This window comes from Spermophilus citellus (genome assembly GCF_964194105.1).
Source record: "Spermophilus citellus genome assembly, chromosome: 4".
Taxonomy (NCBI): Eukaryota; Metazoa; Chordata; class Mammalia; order Rodentia; family Sciuridae; genus Spermophilus; species Spermophilus citellus.
The window spans coordinates 11,403,348-11,419,266 of NC_138185.1; positions in this window are offsets into that span (position 1 = coordinate 11,403,348).

Here is a 15,919-nt window from a genome sequence, read left to right on the forward strand (position 1 = left end):
AAACTGGATCTCCCTCCCTCCCTGCCTTTCTACTTCCCAATCAGGAACCTGTCTCTTCGGAGGTCTTATGGGCTGTGCTCTGGGGGCGCGCACCTGTCATGGAGAGCTGTTCTATATTGAGCCATTCAGGACCCAGTTTTGAGACCAGGTTTTGCAAGCTATGGACTGGCTGCATAGTCACAGGCACTGTGCCAAGTTAGCAGCTGTTGGGAGGCGGGAGAAGTTGGGGACTTTTGGTACCTTGATACTGCTTCTAAGCCCCAGATGGCCACATAGGTGTCCCAAGATAGAGGAGGCTGCTTTCAGCAATGGGGTGTCTGAGGGTTGGGTGAGGCCAGGCAGTGGCGTTGAGTGGCATGTTCAGAGATGCAGCTGTGGTATGCAGTATTGTGGCTGGAGGCTGTCACTGGACCCAGTGCAGTGTCCCCAGGTGCAGGCTAGGGGACAGTGGCAGTGGTTGCAGTGCCCCAATATGGAGGCCACGGGAGGAGCCCCACGTTGGTAGGTGGGGATCCACATAGGAGTGGTGGCTAGCGCTCCTGCGCATGCACTGCAGCCGGATGTCCTGCGCAGGTTGGTGGTCAGGAGTCCTGCATGGGTGCTAATACCAGTGGTCCTACTCAGGCACCTGGAGGACCTGTGTGGTCGAGTCGCTGGGTGTCCTGAGCTCTACAGTTACTTTCTTAAGATCAGCATGTTGCAGTAACTTCAGAAAGTAAAGGGGATGAAGGTGCAGGTTAGGTTTGTTGGGGACAATAAACACCTGTGATAATAGATCTTTCTAGACTTTTTAATTTCCTTCAAAACATTTATAAAAAGTTATGGATGGATGATTGACAGATGGATGTAGAGATACTATCATCATGACTTTCAGCAGCAAAAGATAATTTACCTAAGTTTTCATTTTGAAATGCTTAAAGAAGATGTAAACAAATGGTATAGAGAGTTCTCCATGCACTTAATCCTGCTTCCCCAAATGATAATATCTTAAAATAACAAAAATTCAATATCACAAGTTAAAATTAACACTGGCATTTTCATACTAACTCAAGTTCAGAATCTTTCTTAATTTCACTCGTTTACAAACACTTTGTGTGTGCTTCTGTGATAATTCAACACTTGTATAGACTCATGTAAGCAACACCGTGATCAAGAGGTGTTGATTGTCAATGCTCTGTCACCAAAAGTAAGTCCCTCCCATTGTCCTTTTATATTCAACTCCCTCCCCCAGCTCTGTCCCTCAGGAGACTCTGATGTGCTCTCCTCATTATAATATTGCTGTGAGAGAATGTAGCAGAATTGGAATTATACAGTATGCAAACACTTGGCACAGGCTTCCTTCTTTTGAGATGCATCCAGTTTGTTGCATGTGTTAGTAGATTCTTTTGCCCTTTTTTATTGCTGAATAATAGTTCATTGCATATATGTACCAGATTTATTCTTTCATTCACCTATTGAAAGCCATTTGTGGCATTTGCAGGTTGAAGTTAGTATAAACAAGGTTTCTATGAACATTTATGTACAGGTTTATGGGTGAACATAAATTTTCATAGGATAAATACCCACAAGTGCTATTTTTGAATTATATCATAAGTCTCTGCTTTAATTTTACAGGAAACTGGAGATTTTTTCCTCCAGAGAAGTCATACCATTTGTATTCCCACCAGCATTATAGGAGAGATATTGAATTTCTGAATCAGCTTTCAAATTTATCAGTATTTTAATTTTATCCACAAGGGCAGGCAGATTTATAATTTTTGTTCATTTATTTTTGATGGTGGGGATTACATCCAAGAACTCTTGCATGTTAGGCAAGCTCTCCATCACTGAGCTACACCCTAAATTTTTTTATTTGAATTTTGAGACAAGGTATTGCTAAGTTGCCCAGGCTGGCCTTGAATTTACCATCCACCTGCTTCAGCTTCCCCAGTAGTGGGGATTAAAGGTGGATGCCACCAGATCGGGTGTGTAACAACCTTTCATTGTGATTTTGCTTTGAGTATGTAATACCTAACCATGAGAAACATTAATGTACTTATTTGCTACCCTTACATCATCCTGGTGAAGTTTCTGTTCATGTATGTTGCTCATTCTCTCAATGGATTACTTTCTTATTGTTTCATTTAGAATGTTCTTCATATATTCTTGATATAAGTCATGTGTCAGATATGTGACTTTCAAATATTTTTCCCAGTCTCTGGCTTTTCTTTTTGTCCTTTCAACAAGGTGATTGCATTGAATAAATTTTAAATTTTGGTGGTGTCCAATTCCTTAATTTTCCCTCTTATGAATCACAACATTGGTGTCTTGTCTGAGAGCTCTTTGCCTAGTCCTCCTTCATGGAAATGTTCTCCCATTTTCCTCTAAAAGTTTGATGATCAGAGGAATGAATAAAATGAAACAAAAAAGGCACTATTAATACACTAAAGAAATGAATAATCTATATTATGTGTACCCACACATACACACACACACACACACACACACACACACACACACACACACAAATAATCCCCACATAGTCACCTACATATTATTCCTCAAGCTTTCTGCAGAGAGGAACACTCCTCAAGGAGAGCTTATCTATCAGACTTCCCAGGAGAGCACAGGTGGGCTGAAAATTGTCTAATACGTTAAATTGTATGAGGACTTTAAATGCATCTATTTCATTGACAGCAATGATACCCTGCATTTAGTGAACTCTTTGAGATGTGGAAGTTCAATGGTATTTGTTGAATAAACAACCCTGTGACTGAAGAACAGACAATTAACATCATAAAAATTGGTGATGTCTTTCTGTTTGCAAGGTTTATATCCTTGCAGATGCTAAGGTAGTTGGTTACTTGAACTATAGGGAGGGCTTTTTTCAAATGGAGACTTCATCTCCTATGAAACAGAATGAAATGTCAGTGTTCTTGAGCTGCTATTTTTTAAGTACCCTTAAATTGGTCAATATGCATATTTTGGGGTGACATAGTCTCAGATCCTTTAAAATGAATCACCCAGTACATGTATATAAATATTGTAATGTATTTCATATATAGTATAGAATAATATATAATGTGTATAACACACAATAAATGTGTGTATATGTATACACACACATACACACACACTTAAAATGAACAATTTCAGGGGAGTTTAGAGATAGTTCTAAGTTTCAGTTTTTAGAGGAAGTCTTGCACATCTTATGCCATGTTAGTTATGAAAAACTCAGCAGAAAAACTAGACGGGAGTGGGCACGTTCTGATGCATTCCGTCAAGTGAGGAGTGAACAATAACATGGAACATTCTGGAAATGAAAGTTCTGTCTTAGTTGGGAAGGATTCATGACTCAACAATTACAGACAGAGTCATCACAGGCACAAAGTTATCCAAGATGTAGCATTCAAAATGGAAATTTCAAGTAGAGGTCACACAAATGACGTCACCTCTCTCGGATAGCAGCAGTCTTGTTTTCATACCACACAGTTCCTAAGCTCCTGGCTTCGCATGGTTGCCCTGTAGGAAGAGTCCACTTGCCTGCCTGGGCCAAATGATCTTCATTGACCAAAGAAAGGCTCACAGATCCAAATAACAGTATGCAAGTTACAGAGGATTTGTCTTTTCCTAATTCTGCTCACTGTTCTCTAGCTCCTTGGCTATTGTGGATACAGCTACTACTGTAAGGAACACAGAATAGATTTAAAATTCAAATTCACTCAAAACCTACTGATCTACAGGTCACAACTCACAAATAACTGAAGGAAAAAATAAATATGTATTACTGAATAACACTGAGACCTGAGGTTGTTTGTTACCTGCCATTATCCTACTACCACCTAACAAATACAATGCCATATTATATCAATGCTCTTATTTTAAATTTGATTATTTTACATTTTAAATTACATGTATTTTGAAATTTATTTGGATTACAAAGTTATACACAAGTTGGAAACAAAGTCTTCACATTTGCACATATTGGAAAACAAAATTATTTCTATTATGGGGAGTCTAATACATTTTTAGTTTTTTATTTGATTTTAAATACCACATATATTAGCTAGATTTGATAAATACCGAACTACGTAAAGAGAAAGATGGTGGCAGAGGAGGAAATATCCCTGACAAAATGAACAGCTGCTTCAGGGCAGCATCTGAGAATCACATTGAAAAGTGACTCTGAGCTCTTGGTGGGAATGGGGGAGCCCACGGGCAGGGCAGGGTGTGGACAGAAGCAGGCATATCAGGCCACACTGGAGGACCGCAAGAAGTTTCCTCGTCTGACTCATGGTCTGTTTCCTAGGCACCAGGGAGTGGCAGCTAGATGTGATGTCTTGTTTTACTTTAAAAATATTTTGGGCCTAACATTTTACAGTTTAAAAATATAAACTATCTTCTTATATAAGAGAAGCATCTTATTTCCTGAGGTTTGATTTAAGGTTGGCTTGACAATGTCTATTCATTTTTGAAAACTAAATAATTTAAATTCCTTTTATTGGTTTTGAAGTTCCTCCATAAACTTCTACATTTTCAATTTTGGAAACCCTCAAGTTTAAAAGACTGATGCAAGCATATTAGGGATTTTCCTTTAAAATTAAGAAAACATATTAATTTAGGAAAAGACAGGCTTTTCTTTCCATAAATCAAACCCTGGCCGTCAAACAGTCTTTGAGATACATTTTCTACAGACAATCTCTGTTTATGCAGCATGTGGATGCAAATGGCATGTGATACTTATTTCCTATTTTATTTTATTTATTTATTATTATTTATTTATTCCTTGGGAGCTGAACCATTCAGCAACCACAATAGATTTGCATGGATGATACAACTTTCATGAGATGCCCTTTTGCTAGCATGGCAATAAATTAACAGCTCTGGAAGCAGAAGAAAGTGACAAGAATACAGACCTGGTGGGGCTAGTGGCCTTTCTTCTTGGATCTGAGCCTCCAGTGGCTCTCAAGTTCCAGGTCATCTCTCTTGCCCTGACCCCTTTCCTTTCTCTGTGCGTGTTCTACTGTCTCCAGTCCCGGACTTCAATTCTCCCCCTCTTCTTTGGATTTCTGTCCCTGTCCTGCTTCCTAGGCCGTTCTCTGCCTTCCACATTACTTAATGACACATGGTAGCATTTGAGTAGCCCCTCTGGGACTTTGCTGGCTATCTTTATCAATGTGATCATCCCTCCTCTGGTGGCCCTGAGCTGTAGCCTACCTTGATATCCAGATGCAGACACCCCAACAGCTCAAGTGTAGCATCTGGGCTAATGAAAGCCCCGCACCAGTACTGAGCTGGGGGTTAGAGGATGTTGTTTATGGGCCAATGTGTTCACGGCTTTTATTCCTGGACCTTCCTGTTGCTTATGTGCAAACAGTGTTTCCTCTCCTTGAGATCCTAAGCACTCTCCAGTGCCATTTAGAAGAGGTAGAAGGAAAGAGTGATAGAGACAATTTTTGCAATATTAAAATCCCCAGGGTAGACAGAACCAAAATTATATAAATAGGTCAAAGGCAGTGATAGGCAGTGAGGCTTCTCAGCTAGAAAGGTCAGCTCCAAATTAAAGAGAACCACAGGAGTGTGGAGGAGGGTGGAAACCCTGATCATTGCTCCCCTTTAAGTGACCAGGCTTTCATGAGAGTCTCCTCTACTCCTGAGAATGGATGCTTCTTCCCTGGCTGCTGGGCTGCTCTGCCTGATCTGGCTGTTTCTGCAGAATAAAAGACCTGGATGCCCCTGTGAGTGGGAGGTGCCTTCTCTTCAGGGAGGTCACCATGCCACCACTGGGCTGGTAGCAAAGAGAGTCAGACCCTCAGGGTAGACAGTGGAGCTTGAAGGCACGACCCTATATTTTGTAGTTTTATTCTCCTAGGCCCAGACTTTGCAAATTCCTAAGAGTTAGCCAGAAATGGCCCTAGGTGGGGAGTTATGCAGGGAGGTGGAATTTAGAGAAACTGCTCTGTAGAACAGATAACTCTTGCCATTGTTGGATAGGATGACTCCATTTAGTTTTGAAATTTAGCCGGTATTTGTGACTCCAAGTTTGGACCAGAATAATGCTGCCATGGAGCCCATGTGGATATGCTATCCACAAAGAGAAGAAGAAGCCCTTCAGACACAGGTGTTGGGGCAATACAGAGAGGGCCCAGCTACCTGTCTCTGCAAGGTCACCGTCTTTCCTTGTCCAGTCAACACATCACTGGGCAACACTTAACGGAGGGGCCTTTCGTCATCAGGCCATTCACTCCTTCCTGGCTTGCTAAATAAGTGACATGTGCTAGACACCAAGGCTCTGACCAGTCTGCACTGACCATCATTCTGTGTCAGGCACCAGAGGGGCCAAGCCTGCTTTCCTGTCCTCCAGGTTCATTTGCTCAGCAGGTTCCATTCACAGTCATGGGTGGAAGCCAACGTCACACAAAGTGGAGCTTCATATAAAAAGTTAAAATGATATGGAAATTTATGATTTTGAGGGTCCAGAGGTACTAAGGAAAGGGAGAAATCTAGTTGATCTTAAAGATGAATACCCATGTGAGATGCAGGCAACAGGGAGTATTTTAGGAAGGAGACAAAGACAAGACTATTTACGGGAACAAAAGGGTCAGAGACAACTAGAGATAAGCATGTGGTCTAACTCGGCTAGAGAGAGAATTAGATACTTGAAAAAAGGAAGATTGAGATGAACAGGGCAGGGTGGGGGCCGTGGAATGACAGGACAAAGACATCCTAGTGACAGAAACCTTAATGCAGCCTGATGACATGAAGGTCAGGCTAGAGGTCATCATGGTGCCCTTAATGAGGTTGCAGCTGGCTTCCTGCAGGCTGAAAAGGACAAGTGTAAATAATCATTGTAGATGCAGAGTGAACCCCGAGAAAGCGTTACCGGGGAAGATCATTTCTGAAATTGAGACTATTAAGTGAAAGGAAGATAATCTCCATTTTCCTGGAAGTGGCAAGAAAATAGGTACAATTGGACTAAGATCGGGATATTTATTTCCATACTTACATTTCTTGTTAACGGTTCTTAAAATGCAATGTGTAAAGAAATGAATAGAATCTGATTGAAATCGAAAATAGGGCATGGGAAGAATGCAGAGGGAAGAATGGATTTTGTTGTAAATAATATAATTTCAAGGAACCTATTTATGCATCTTCCATGAGCTCCATCATCTCTGTTTCCCACACCAACATTAGGATATCTTTTTGATAAAAATAATAATAATAATACAAACTTAGGAGGGTAATTGAGTTAATTTCAAAGGGAAGTGCTTCATGCCGTGAAGATAGGCAGTCTGCACCACCTACCTATTATTAGGATGATTACGATAATAACTGTAAAGAACTGTAGGATCCGGAGTGCTGTCTTGCCTGAAAGAGAGGAGGCAGGAGAAAGCCAGGTGGTAATGTTCCCACAGCTTCACAGGTGGGAATGCAGATGCAGGCAGGGCTGCCTTTTCTAATAACTGCAATTCAGTTCTTGAATCTGTAGACAGAAAGAATCATCAGATGATAATTAGGGGAAAGTGCAGGAAGGAACCCAGACACCCCCTCATTGTGAAAGTTTTAGCATTGGGATGGGACTAGGGGCTTTCTTTTGTCCTCACCTGGAAGAGGAGAGCAGGCAGGGTTCTTATTCAAAATGTGGGCCATTGACCATTCCTCCTGTAGGATTTAATGTGTGTGTTTAGGAAACTGTTCTATAAAAAACTGAGGAGAGACAAAAGAGTGGATCCTGGACCTCATATTATGGAGAGGAGGCAGATAGAAGAGCAGGAGGGATAATGAGTGTGACAGGGGCCCCTTGGCATGTGTGTTTGGAAGATGCTGAGGTGTCTGTGACTCACTCCAGGGCTGGAAAACTAAAATAAGCAGAGAGCTTTTCCTGTATGCAGATTTGTTTTCTGAATGCTACTCAGGTCTGGGGCAAGGATGCCTGGCTAATACTGACTCCCTTTTTTCTTTATGGAGAAAAAATAAATAAAGGAAATATTTAAGGAATGGTAAGAAACATTATGAAAATCAGTATTGAGATTCCTCAAAACAGAGAAAGTAGAACCAAGAGGTGATCTAGCAATTCCACTAATGAGTCTATATTCAAAAGAGATGAATTCATTAATACCAAAAAGATCATTCCCCTGTTTACTGTGGCACTATTCACAATATCCAGAATATGGAATCAACATGTATGACCTTCAGTGGATGAGAGGATAAAGAAAAATGATGTATTTTTCACAATGGAATCCTATTTGAATGAAGTCTTAGCCAGCTGTGGTGGTGCACACCTGTAATCCCAGTGGCTCAGGTGGCTGAGGCAGGAGAAGCACAAATTGGAGGCCAGCCTCAGCAACTTAACGAGACTCTGTCTCAAAAAATAAATAAATAAAAGTCTGGGGATGCAGGTCAGTGGTTAAGCACCCCTGTGTATTCTGGTATGGGGTAAATAAAAAATGAAGTCTTATAACAACATGGATAGAGGTCCTTATGTTAAGTGAAACAGTCAGGCTCAGAAAGACAAATACTCAGTGTTTTCACTTGTTTTTGGAAAACAATGAAGTCCACCTTGTATAAAAATGGAACAGAATAGATAGGGAAGGGAGGCAGGGGGTACAGAAAGAAATTCAATAAGGGGACCAAATACATGGTGAGAGTATAGCAACCACCTCTGGCCTTCTTGAGCAGGGTGGGGTACCCACTGGACAGCACACCAGTGATATGTTTCAAAATGCACAGCACAAAATTCCCAGCACATGAAAACGACTGATGGTTGAAGAGAGGGAAGTGCTTATTACCCTGATTTGATTATTAGACATTTTATACAGGTATTGGATTACCATAGCATAACAACCCAATTGACTGGCACCTAGGGAACCCTGTGAAAAATGTCACAGATCTCAGAGAAGCCAGTGTGGCCACTAAGTGATGTGTGAGTGTCACCGGGGGAGGGGAGAGCCAGAGGGCTTCCTATAAGCCCCACACAGTGGATAACAAGGTGTCAGCCAGGCCCCGAACTAACCAGAAGTCCATGACGCCCCTGAGTCTGAGTGTTTGGAATAAGCTTACAGCTGTTTCAAAGCGGGTCCCCTCTGCCCAGCTGCCATGGGAAACGAGGATCTGACACACCAGCTCCTAAGACACTTAGATGCTTATTCTTTGTGCCAATTGCATCATTCACCAGGAAATGAGGTGGGACCCAAACTGGTGGAAAGTGCAAGGAGCACAGCCAGGCCTGATGTCCAGCACTGACTGGCACTCGGGTATCAGGCCCTTGAAACTGTCCTGCAGCTCTGCACACAGCAGCAACAGACACACGAGGGTATGATCATGTGCAGCCCACTGGACATGCCTTCAAAGGGAAACGGATTCTCTTCCTGTGCCTGGAATATGAACATCAGGATGCGTCATGTTGGATTACATACATGAAGGGAAAGCGCCACAATCAACAGAGCAAGGACATTAAAGGACTCTGGATCCCTGACAGGAGAATCACTCCTGCATGATTACCTGTGGGAAAAGTAGTGTCTTGTTTAAGCCACTGTTATTTTGGATATCCGGTGTGCAGCTAAACAGACCCTAATCTTGTCCTGCTCAACTCTACCTTATGAGGTTCTTTTAGATAGTCAAGAAGTCATGAACTATTAGAGGCGGAGAGGACCTTAGAATTGTGCTTCTCGTCAAATGGACATAGGAGAAGCCTCACCTGTGAGATGGTGTAGGGTCCGTCTTGCTGTCTGCACATTCAGCTGTGTCTTGCTTAGGTGATTTCTGCCAACTCCATCTGCACAAGTCACCCATCTTCTCTGTTAGTCCTTGCCGCAGTCTGGCTGGGCACAAATCACCGAGCTGCCACAAAGCACTTGTATGTTCAAACAGGAAACTTTATTGCCTGAACTCCAACAGCACTCCACACACACTCCACGCACACTCCAGGGGAACTCTCCCGAACGCCACCCACGCAGCCCCTAGGAACACCACATACCACCCGGGACTCCCTCCACCGGGCTGTGCGCACGCACTCACTTTCGGAACCCTGGGAGAACGGGAACTCCAAAGTAGCGGGCGCCCCATGAACAGTAAAGGTCTACTATACAATTGAATACACAGCCTGTTTCAATCCAGCATCATCCAGTCACAGCAATTATAGACAGCTTAACTTAATATCATCATCTTAATGGCTCGCCTCTCAACCATTACTTCTGGCAAAATGCCAGGGGCCATTCCAACTAGCTGTGGCTCTCAACAAGTCCTCTCCTCCACAGCTGCCATTGTGACCCTCCCCCACAAGTTATCCCCCAAGGTACATTGAGGAATATCCTGGAAATGTTAACCAACAAAAGAGTAACACTGTAGCGCATGAGTATACAGGAGAACTTGGGAATGCAATATTTACCTTTGATTCTTTCCTCCTATTCTATTTTGAATCCTCTCTCCCTCCCTCTCCTACCCCTCTCTCCAACTTCCCTGGTTCTTGTTCAAGGTGCCATTATCTCTGACATGGAAAACTCAGTGGTCAGTCCCCCTTCTCTTTCTCTCTCTGTAGCCTTTTTGCACAACACTGTGAGAATAATCTTAGCCCAATTTGAAGCTGAGCATTCATCTTTCCTGTATAAAGCCTCCATTGGTTTTTCCTTGCACTGTTACACAGTCGAGGCCCTTTGCCATGGGTGTGTGCCCCGTCTGTATGATCTGGCTCCTGCCAGGCTCTCCACTTTACCCCATGCAGCTCACTCTTTAGAGCCTTCTCTCCAAGTGCTTTGCTCTTCCTTGAAATGTACAAGTTCATAACTGTCTTTCAAACTTTGAATCTGCTGGGATTTCCTCTGACCTTAAATCTTTTCCCTGGGGGTGTCACATGGCTGCCTCCTCCCCTCTCCAACCTCAGCTCTTCCAGACAAAAACCACACACTGCTCAGACTAAGGGGCCTCCCAGATCCAGTCCTGGACACACCCTAGTTTATTTTCTTTCCAGCAATGACAATAATAATTTCTGTTTGTTCTCTACTTTTTCTGGGCAAGATGTGGGTCTTTGGCGGCAAAGCTACCCTAACCTGTTCCTATCTGTATCCACAGATTCTAGACGAAGCTCCCTGCAGCAGAGTGGCTGCTCAGAAAATATGTGTTGAATTTTAAAATGAATGAATGATTTGAAACTGACATAGATAGATGGGTGCTCCAGGTCCTGAGCCCCCGAAGCTCTGTCTCCTGTATCCCTTATTAGTAAATCAATGATAAGAAAAACAATAGGCAGTAAAACCATCCTAACAACAATTGAACCAAAGAATCAAGAAATGAACAATTGAAAGCATTCTAGCCAATACCACTGGAAATAACTTAGCACATAAAACATCAGCAAATACAAATACAGTGGGTCAATGACTCTGATTTTCTCCAATTAATTGCTGTGCTCTCCCTGTTCCAGCCTGTGTTGCCTGGACTGAGGGTTGTCCAGCTCTGTCGGCCACTACCTGCTTTCCTCGGGGGCCCATTCAGTTGTCTCTTCCACCCAGATCAGTGCCCTCCCCAGGATTCAGCCACCTCACCCTTCCCATGGAAATATCAGACAGACGCAGAACAGAATTGCAGCCATCTGTCTGGGCTGTGGGAAGAACAGCTGGATTCTCACACAGGGCCCCCACCACTTCCAAGACGTGTCTGATTTTCCTCTCTGGAAGCCAGCGCAATCGCAGGCACACAATAGAAGCAACACCAATAAAGTCTATTCTTGTCAGCCTCGCCAACAGCCTCATTATTTGGTGACCATACACATGGCTTGAAGTCCCTGCTCCTGCCAGGCTGAAGTCTTCGAATGCTGAGGCGGAGTGATTGAAAATCCAAGATTACGGGGGAAGGGGATGAGGGTTATTTATAGCTCTTGCTCATCCAGTAAAAGCCCCCGGCCAGAAACAGCTCTCAGTTTGAAGGAAAGTGAATTTGTTCCACAGCTGAAAATAAATGTGTTTTGAGGGGAAAACCAGGCAGAGTTCAGGCAGAGAGAGAATGCCTTGCAGGTCTGGGGGAGACAGGGGTGCATACCTGCATCTGTTCTTCAGACCAGGGAGGTCTGATAACAGTCAAGGCTGGGGCTCTAAGATGGAGCTGCTTCTCTCACTGTGAGAGAGGATTCTTTATGTCATGGTGGAAACAAACCTCTCCAGGTTTAGTCCCTTTCTAATTGGTAATTGCATCATTTTGAACATCTGGGTCCTGTTTATTTCTGACACCTTAAAAAAGTGGACCATGCATCCTTGAGATTGGAAGACCAACATATCCAAGGACATGAGGACCTTAGCTGGGTGGACGGAAGTCTCCTTATCTTGGATTGTCTTCCTCACCAAACTGGTCTTGAGTTACAGCTTCAGGTAAGAAGAATAAATTGAAATGAATGTCCTTACTTCTCTATTTTTCTCTCTTTGCAAACATTCAGTACATGTACACACACACACACACACACACACACACACACACACACACACACCTTCATTCAATGATTAGAAGTTATGAGTTCTGCTCCTTTCATGCCCCGATAAAGGTGATGGTCAGACACATTATCTGCAGATATTCAGTGGCATGGTCCTGGCCTTCAGCTGCCTCATATTTCCACTGGGGAAAAGCAAGGAATCACGATGCAATGTGATGCGCCCTAGAGAATAAGCAATATGCAGGGGTGGGAAGCCCAGCCCTTGAAGTGCTGTGCTGTGCTCTTAGCTTTGGAGAGGACATGACAAATGTGGAAACCACAGAAAGTAGGTCAACTGAGCTTCCCAAGCCTCAGTTGAGGATGGAGAGACTGAGCCAGTGGTTTTGCTCATTGCAAAATTGGTAGACAGGAACATGGAAATATTTTTAGAGATGATTAATTGTGAGGATGGACATGTGGGCAAACTGTCCCAAGAGTATAAAGATGTTTACAAACCTTCTTCCCCAAGAATGTAATGCACATATGCAAACTGAGTTTTTTTTTTTTTTTTTTTTTAGTTGTGGATATGCAGGCTCTGCAGTGGCTGCAGGGTATCAGGCTGTTGAGAAACCATTAGGCTGAATTTCCTTTGCTTTCTTGCATCTTTCAAGCAACATTTCCCAGAGTAAAACCTTCCAAATCAACCATTAGAAACACCTGAGATGTTTGCTTAACATGCTGCAGATTCCAAGTGCCTCCAGCTCAGGTCTACCCCCAAATCTGCATTTTAACAGACACACCTGTGTGATTCTGAGCAGTAAAGTCTTTCACAGCTCCTAGGAAGGTCTGTTGCCCACCCTTTGAACCTAGGGACACTTCCTGTTTATTTGGACTTAATGTGATCCCTGTGATTTAAATGAGGGGTGTTGTGTATCTGCATCCACAGAGAGGCCTAAAGGTTAGAAGACTGATTCTCACTCTTCCTTCCTGCAAGTTCCACACATGGAAATTCAGCTCTTGAATACCATAGCATTTCTGCCACCTGCTTCCTGTGGATTTGTCTTACCTGACCCAAATGACTGCCAGTCTCCCAGGCCTTTGGGCACTAACTTCCTGTCTCATATTTCTCAGGTGTCTGGGGACATGCAATGTGCTTGATAAGTATTTGTTTGTTGGTTATGGAATCATTTTTTTTTCCTTTTAACACAACTGCTTAAGCTACCTGTCATTCCATCAAGATCAAAATGTTTTTTGTCTTTTTTGCATTTTGAGTTAGGTTGATCTTGTACACTCCTGTGACTACATCATCTGGTCCGTTTTATTAAGAAATGTTCTGTTAGCTTTATCCTTGGCTTCCACGCTCCCTCCCCTGCCTCCCCATGGTTCTTCCACAGAAAGCCCTTTGTGTTGAGCAAACAGCCTCTAATCTGCACATCTCTTTCCAAGCTCCAACAGGGCTGCCAGGTGAGCCTCCCAACACTGGCCTGGAACAGCTGTTAGCATGGTCCAGAGCATCGGGCAGGGACTGTGTATGCAGTCCTCTTGTCTGATGGGCACTGGGTCCAGCATACTCAGGGAGGAAGCCACAAGCACAAATGTTTGCGCTGCTGGCTAGAAGTCCTAACGCAGCTGCCTGCTGATGGATGATAACTTGCATAATGACATCAAGCATTCAGATGCTGCCAGGCATGAGTGAGACCCTGCGAGCTCCCGGTGCGATCCCTTGCTGGTTGGCCAAATCCTTATCTTCTAGCATGCAGGCCACAAAGACAGCAAGAGCCAGAAAGTATCTGATCCAAAGATGCTCATTACAACCCCAACAATTTTTACACAGGGAAGTGGCGAGGGAGTCACTCGAGGTTTTCCATTTGCAAATTAAACAAGAAAACCATACACTGAGGCTCAAGGGCAGCTGTGGCACTCATACATTGTATAGCAGAATTGGATATGTCGATATTTTATGTTTTATGGCTAAAAATGGAGTCAGATATAGAGCTAGTGGAATTGACTTCTAGAAAACATTTATTAAAGAGAGTATCTGTTCTAGTGAGGCCAGATTCTAAGCAATCCATCACTGATGTGCACTATCTTCCTATCAAATTTGACTCACAGGTGTTAAAAAGAAAAGAAATGCATGTGATCTTTGAAATTAGAAGCACCTGTCAAAGTGATTAAACATAGCAATGTCAAATGGAGGATTAGTGATAAACAATCTTTTGCATCAGTCTGATGGATGAAAAAAATCAAATCACTTCCATCAATTTTGATGCCATTGACATCATCAGAACACGTGGCACTTCTGATGTGATCCATTTCAATGGTGAGTCACTGCCGTGGCTGTTGGCTACCTCACTGGGATCCGTCCTCTGTAGAGCAACAAGATTTCCAAAAGAAATCTTGTCATTCTCTTTATTGTCATCGGTTGCTGTAGGGATAAATCTTCAAACTGTTATAAAATAGTCCATCATCAATTCCCACCTCTCCCCAAATGCAGATAAAAGATAACTGTACTCAAAAAAAAAAAAAAAAAAAAAAAAGAGGCCCATAAGAACACTCGCTCTTTGTCTCCCACATTGGACTGCCTTTTGGCTTGGTGGACTATTATACCTGACATTAAGATCTGTAGAATGTTCATCATGAAAAAATGTTACCTGGAACTCTTAAAAAATGGTTGTAGAAATTTGAGAAACTGGTAAAGATTATTAAAGCCCAGCAGCAGATTAGAGGCTATGAGAAATCTTATAATAATAAAAGAACACATTTTGCTTATGCTTATTTAACCAGCCATTTCGCAGGCATAGCTAAACTCAGAATAAAGTTTTTGGAAGCACATCTTGGTCTATGTGCTTCACAAATCAACAATCTGGAGCATTCCAAAGCTCTCTGAATTCAGATCCTTTATGATTTTCCTCTGGATACCTACAGAAGGGGCTTCCTCTGTGTGTTTTTTTCTTATGGCATACACCCACATCCCTTCACACAAGGATGTAGGGCTAACTCTCATTGTAACTTTCTTGAGCAAGTTACTTATCATGTACAAATAAGTTGAGATTCCTGAGTGATTTACAGATTATATTGAGCAAATGGGGAAGACTTCACAGCTCAAATAATTGGCAAATCCAGAGGTAGATAATACACTCAGTGGTTCTCAATGGAGGTATTTTGTCCCTCACCAACATTTGACAATGTTTGAGACTTTGTGTTGTCAAAACCAGAATCTACTGAGCAGAGACCAGCCTGGGCCACCCCTCACAACAGGGACATAAGAAGCCCAAAAGGTCAGCTGTACTGTCACTGAGAAATTTGGGTAATGACTGGGTCCAAACACTAAAGTCATTAGAAACTCTTTGGTTTTCATCTCTCATTTATGTTGTCAAACTTATCTCTGCTGCACAGGAGAAAACATGGCTACTGTCCATGCCAGGTTCACTTTCCAGTTCTGTGACCTAAGAGGAGATGTCTTCCTCACAAGCTTCAGTTGAGAAAAAAAAAATGCAAGAGAATTCATTTAATTGGCCCAAGTTTGATCATCTGTTAGAGAACTAC